Genomic DNA, 7,500 nt, shown 5'->3' on the forward strand with positions numbered 1-7,500 from the left:
TATTGCATGTTAACAATGAAAATATTGCAAATATTGTAAAGAGACTTTCAATTTCTATTTTTTTGGTCAAAAAGCACTACAATTTTAGTTGTTTTCGCCCAACGTGGGGCTCGAACCCACGACCCTGAGATTAAGAGTCTCATGCTTTACCAACTGAACTAGCCAGGCTCCTTTGGATGCCTATAGTTTTCTTCCCTATCCCTGCACTGCCGCTTTCCACAGATAGGATGCTGTGTAATCATAGGCTCTGGTGGAGTTTGGAAAGAAAATACACATCAGCCAGAGGCAGAAATAGTCTAAGAAAGTATCAAACACAATTACCAGTCAATATCAGAATGCATTGAAGAATATCAGGAAATAGCCGATTAAACTGTGTGGAAAAAAGTCTTATTTGTGTTTTCTCCACTTTATTTTATAATAAGATGATGCATACTTTTTCTTTTACAGTGAATACATTAAGGTATGGTATTGCCCCATTACACATCATCCAGACATGCATTCATACATTGCATGTTAACAATGAAAATATTGCAAATATTGTAAAGAGACTTTCAATTTCTATTTTTTTGGTCAAAAAGCACTGCAATTTTAGTTGTTTTCGGCCAACGTGGGGCTCGAACCCACGACCCTGAGATTAAGAGTCTCATGCTCTACCTACTGAGCTAACCGGGCTCCTTTGGATGCCTGTAGTTTTCTTCCCTATCCCTGCACTGCCGCTTTCCACAGCTAGGCTGCTGTGTAATCATAGGCTCTGGTGGAGTTTGGAAAGAAAATACACATCAGCCAGAGGCAGAAATAGTCTAAGAAAGTATCAAACACAATTACCAGTCAATATCAGAACGCATTGAAGAATATCAGGAAATAGCCGATTAAACCTGTGTGGAAAAAAGTCTTATTTGTGTTTTCTCCACTTTATTTTATAGTAAGATGATGCATACTTTTTCTTTTACAGTGAATACATTAAGGTATGGTATTGCCCCATTACACATCATCCAGATATGCATTCATACATTGCATGTTAACAATGAAAATATTGCAAATATTGTGAAAAGACTTTCAATTTCTATTTTTTTGGTCAAAAAGCACTAAAATTTTAGTTGTTTTCGCCCAACGTGGGGCTCGAACCCACGACCCTGAGATTAAGAGTCTCATGCTCTACCGACTGAGCTAGCCGGGCTCCTTTGCATGCCTATAGTTTTCTTCCCTATCCCTGCACTGCCGGTTTCCACAGATAGGATGTTGTGTAATCATAGGCTCTGGTGGAGTTTGGAAAGAAAATACACATCAGCCAGAGGCAGAAATAGTCTAAGAAAGTATCAAACACAATTACCAGTCAATATCAGAACGCTTTGAAGAATATAAAGAAATAGCTGACTGAACCTGTGTGAAAAAAAGTCTTATTTGTGTTTTCTCCACTTTATTTTATAATAAGATGATACATACTTTTTATTTTATAGTGAATACATTAAGCTATGGTATTGCCCCATTACACATCATGCAGACATGCATTCATATATTGCATGTTAACAATGAAAATATTGCAAATATTGTAAAGAGACTTTCAATTTCTATTTTTTTGGTCAAAAAGCACTACAATTTTAGTTGTTTTCGCCCAACGTGGGGCTCGAACCCACGACCCTGAGATTAAGAGTCTCATGCTCTACCAACTGAACTAGCCAGGCTCCTTTGGATGCCTATAGTTTTCTTCCCTATCCCTGCACTGTCGCTTTCCACAGATAGGATGCTGTTTAATCATAGGCTCTGGTGGAGTTTGGAAAGAAAATACACATCAGCCAGAGGCAGAAATAGTCTAAGAAAGTATCAAACACAATTACCAGTCAATATCAGAACGCATTGAAGAATATCAGGAAATAGCCGATTAAACTGTGTGGAAAAAAGTCTTATTTGTGTTTTCTCCACTTTATTTTATAGTAAGATGATGCATACTTTTTCTTTTACAGTGAATACATTAAGGTATGGTATTGCCCCATTACACATCATCCAGACATGCATTCATACATTGCATGTTAACAATGAAAATATTGCAAATATTGTAAAGAGACATTCAATTTCTATTTTTTTGGTCAAGACATGCATCCAGACATGCATTCATATATTGCATGTTAACAATGAAAATATTGCAAATATTGTAAAGAGACTTTCAATTTCTATTTTTTTGGTCAAAAAGCACTAAAATTTTAGTTGTTTTCGCCCAACGTGGGGCTCGAACCCACGACCCTGAGATTAAGAGTCCCATGCTCTACCGACTGAGCTAGCCGGGCTCCTTTGGATGCCTATAGTTTTCTTCCCTATCCCTGCACTGTCGCTTTCCACAGATAGGATGCTGTTTAATCATAGGCTCTGGTGGAGTTTGGAAAGAAAATACACATCAGCCAGAGGCAGAAATAGTCTAAGAAAGTATCAAACACAATTACCAGTCAATATCAGAACGCATTGAAGAATATCAGGAAATAGCCGATTAAACTGTGTGGAAAAAAGTCTTATTTGTGTTTTCTCCACTTTATTTTATAGTAAGATGATGCATACTTTTTCTTTTACAGTGAATACATTAAGGTATGGTATTGCCCCATTACACATCATCCAGACATGCATTCATACATTGCATGTTAACAATGAAAATATTGCAAATATTGTAAAGAGACATTCAATTTCTATTTTTTTGGTCAAGACATGCATCCAGACATGCATTCATATATTGCATGTTAACAATGAAAATATTGCAAATATTGTAAAGAGACTTTCAATTTCTATTTTTTTGGTCAAAAAGCACTAAAATTTTAGTTGTTTTCGCCCAACGTGGGGCTCGAACCCACGACCCTGAGATTAAGAGTCCCATGCTCTACCGACTGAGCTAGCCAGGCTCCTTTGGATGCCTATAGTTTTCTTCCCTATCCCTGCACTGCCGTTTTCCACAGATAGGATGCTGTGTAATTAAAGGCTCTGGTGGAGTTTGGAAAGAAAATACACATCAGCCAGAGGCAGAAATAGTCTAAGAAAGTATCAAACACAATTACCAGTCAATATCAGAACGCTTTGAAGAATATAAAGAAATAGCTGACTGAACCTGTGTGAAAAAAAGTCTTATTTGTGTTTTCTCCACTTTATTTTATAATAAAATGATACATACTTTTTATTTTATAGTGAATACATTAAGCTATGGTATTGCCCCATTACACATCATGCAGACATGCATTCATATATTGCATGTTAACAATGAAAATATTGCAAATATTGTAAAGAGACTTTCAATTTCTATTTTTTTGGTCAAAAAGCACTACAATTTTAGTTGTTTTCGCCCAACGTGGGGCTCGAACCCACGACCCTGAGATTAAGAGTCTCATGCTCTACCAACTGAACTAGCCAGGCTCCTTTGGATGCCTATAGTTTTCTTCCCTATCCCTGCACTGCCGCTTTCCACAGATAGGATGCTGTGTAATCATAGGCTCTGGTGGAGTTTGGAAAGAAAATACACATCAGCCAGAGGCAGAAATAGTCTAAGAAAGTATCAAACACAATTACCAGTCAATATCAGAACGCATTGAAGAATATCAGGAAATAGCCGATTAAACTGTGTGGAAAAAAGTCTTATTTGTGTTTTCTCCACTTTATTTTATAGTAAGATGATGCATACTTTTTCTTTTACAGTGAATACATTAAGGTATGGTATTGCCCCATTACACATCATCCAGACATGCATTCATACATTGCATGTTAACAATGAAAATATTGCAAATATTGTAAAGAGACTTTCAATTTCTATTTTTTTGGTCAAGACATGCATCCAGACATGCATTCATATATTGCATGTTAACAATGAAAATATTGCAAATATTGTAAAGAGACTTTCAATTTCTATTTTTTTGGTCAAAAAGCACTAAAATTTTAGTTGTTTTTTTCGCCCAACGTGGGGCTCGAACCCACGACCCTGAGATTAAGAGTCTCATGCTCTACCGACTGAGCTAGCCGGGCTCCTTTGCATGCCTATAGTTTTCTTCCCTATCCCTGCACTGCCGGTTTCCACAGATAGGATGCTGTGTAATCATAGGCTCTGGTGGAGTTTGGAAAGAAAATACACATCAGCCAGAGGCAGAAATAGTCTAAGAAAGTATCAAACACAATTACCAGTCAATATCAGAACGCTTTGAAGAATATAAAGAAATAGCTGACTGAACCTGTGTGAAAAAAAGTCTTATTTGTGTTTTCTCCACTTTATTTTATAATAAAATGATACATACTTTTTATTTTATAGTGAATACATTAAGCTATGGTATTGCCCCATTACACATCATGCAGACATGCATTCATATATTGCATGTTAACAATGAAAATATTGCAAATATTGTAAAGAGACTTTCAATTTCTATTTTTTTGGTCAAAAAGCACTACAATTTTAGTTGTTTTCGCCCAACGTGGGGCTCGAACCCACAACCCTGAGATTAAGAGTCTCATGCTCTACCAACTGAACTAGCCAGGCTCCTTTGGATGCCTATAGTTTTCTTCCCTATCCCTGCACTGCCGCTTTCCACAGATAGGATGCTGTGTAATCATAGGCTCTGGTGGAGTTTGGAAAGAAAATACACATCAGCCAGAGGCAGAAATAGTCTAAGAAAGTATCAAACACAATTAACAGTCAATATCAGAACGCATTGAAGAATATCAGGAAATAGCCGATTAAACTGTGTGGAAAAAAGTCTTATTTGTGTTTTCTCCACTTTATTTTATAGTAAGATGATGCATACTTTTTATTTTATAGTGAATACATTAAGCTATGGTATTGCCCCATTACACATCATGCAGACATGCATTCATATATTGCATGTTAACAATGAAAATAATGCAAATATTGTAAAGAGACTTTCAATTTCTATTTTTTTGGTCAAAAAGCACTACAATTTTAGTTGTTTTCGCCCAACGTGGGGCTCGAACCCACGACCCTGAGATTAAGAGTCTCATGCTCTACCAACTGAACTAGCCAGGCTCCTTTGGATGCCTATAGTTTTCTTCCCTATCCCTGCACTGCCGCTTTCCACAGATAGGATGCTGTGTAATCATAGGCTCTGGTGGAGTTTGGAAAGAAAATACACATCAGCCAGAGGCAGAAATAGTCTAAGAAAGTATCAAACACAATTACCAGTCAATATCAGAACGCATTGAAGAATATCAGGAAATAGCCGATTAAACTGTGTGGAAAAAAGTCTTATTTGTGTTTTCTCCACTTTATTTTATAGTAAGATGATGCATACTTTTTCTTTTACAGTGAATACATTAAGGTATGGTATTGCCCCATTACACATCATCCAGACATGCATTCATACATTGCATGTTAACAATGAAAATATTGCAAATATTGTAAAGAGACTTTCAATTTCTATTTTTTTGGTCAAGACATGCATCCAGACATGCATTCATATATTGCATGTTAACAATGAAAATATTGCAAATATTGTAAAGAGACTTTCAATTTCTATTTTTTTGGTCAAAAAGCACTAAAATTTTTGTTGTTTTCGCCCAACGTGGGGCTCGAACCCACGACCCTGAGATTAAGAGTCTCATGCTCTACCGACTGAGCTAGCCGGGCTCCTTTGGCTGCCTATAGTTTTCTTCCCTATCCCTGCACTGCCGTTTTCCACAGATAGGATGCTGTGTAATCATAGGCTCTGGTGGAGTTTGGAAAGAAAATACACATCAGATAGGATGCTGTGTAATCATAGGCTCTGGTGGAGTTTGGAAAGAAAATACACATCAGCCAGAGGCAGAAATAGTCTAAGAAAGTATCAAACACAATTACCAGTCAATATCAGAACGCTTTGAAGAATATAAAGAAATAGCTGACTGAACCTGTGTGAAAAAAAGTCTTATTTGTGTTTTCTCCACTTTATTTTATAATAAAATGATACATACTTTTTATTTTATAGTGAATACATTAAGCTATGGTATTGCCCCATTACACATCATGCAGACATGCATTCATATATTGCATGTTAACAATGAAAATATTGCAAATATTGTAAAGAGACTTTCAATTTCTATTTTTTTGGTCAAAAAGCACTACAATTTTAGTTGTTTTCGCCCAACGTGGGGCTCGAACCCACGACCCTGAGATTAAGAGTCTCATGCTCTACCAACTGAACTAGCCAGGCTCCTTTGGATGCCTATAGTTTTCTTCCCTATCCCTGCACTGCCGCTTTCCACAGATAGGATGCTGTGTAATCATAGGCTCTGGTGGAGTTTGGAAAGAAAATACACATCAGCCAGAGGCAGAAATAGTCTAAGAAAGTATCAAACACAATTACCAGTCAATATCAGAACGCATTGAAGAATATCAGGAAATAGCCGATTAAACTGTGTGGAAAAAAGTCTTATTTGTGTTTTCTCCACTTTATTTTATAGTAAGATGATGCATACTTTTTATTTTATAGTGAATACATTAAGCTATGGTATTGCCCCATTACACATCATGCAGACATGCATTCATATATTGCATGTTAACAATGAAAATATTGCAAATATTGTAAAGAGACTTTCAATTTCTATTTTTTTGGTCAAAAAGCACTACAATTTTAGTTGTTTTCGCCCAACGTGGGGCTCGAACCCACGACCCTGAGATTAAGAGTCTCATGCTCTACCAACTGAACTAGCCAGGCTCCTTTGGATGCCTATAGTTTTCTTCCCTATCCCTGCACTGCCGCTTTCCACAGATAGGATGCTGTGTAATCATAGGCTCTGGTGGAGTTTGGAAAGAAAATACACATCAGCCAGAGGCAGAAATAGTCTAAGAAAGTATCAAACACAATTACCAGTCAATATCAGAACGCATTGAAGAATATCAGGAAATAGCCGATTAAACTGTGTGGAAAAAAGTCTTATTTGTGTTTTCTCCACTTTATTTTATAGTAAGATGATGCATACTTTTTCTTTTACAGTGAATACATTAAGGTATGGTATTGCCCCATTACACATCATCCAGACATGCATTCATACATTGCATGTTAACAATGAAAATATTGCAAATATTGTAAAGAGACTTTCAATTTCTATTTTTTTGGTCAAGACATGCATCCAGACATGCATTCATATATTGCATGTTAACAATGAAAATATTGCAAATATTGTAAAGAGACTTTCAATTTCTATTTTTTTGGTCAAAAAGCACTAAAATTTTTGTTGTTTTCGCCCAACGTGGGGCTCGAACCCACGACCCTGAGATTAAGAGTCTCATGCTCTACCGACTGAGCTAGCCGGGCTCCTTTGGCTGCCTATAGTTTTCTTCCCTATCCCTGCACTGCCGTTTTCCACAGATAGGATGCTGTGTAATCATAGGCTCTGGTGGAGTTTGGAAAGAAAATACACATCAGCCAGAGGCAGAAATAGTCTAAGAAAGTATCAAACACAATTACCAGTCAATATCAGAACGCATTGAAGAATATCAGGAAATAGCCGATTAAACCTGTGTGGAAAAAAGTCTTATTTGTGTTTTCT

This window comes from Ambystoma mexicanum, chromosome 4q (assembly GCF_040938575.1).
Source record: "Ambystoma mexicanum isolate Mex_15411 chromosome 4q, UKY_AmexF1_1, whole genome shotgun sequence".
Classification (NCBI taxonomy): domain Eukaryota; kingdom Metazoa; phylum Chordata; class Amphibia; order Caudata; family Ambystomatidae; genus Ambystoma; species Ambystoma mexicanum.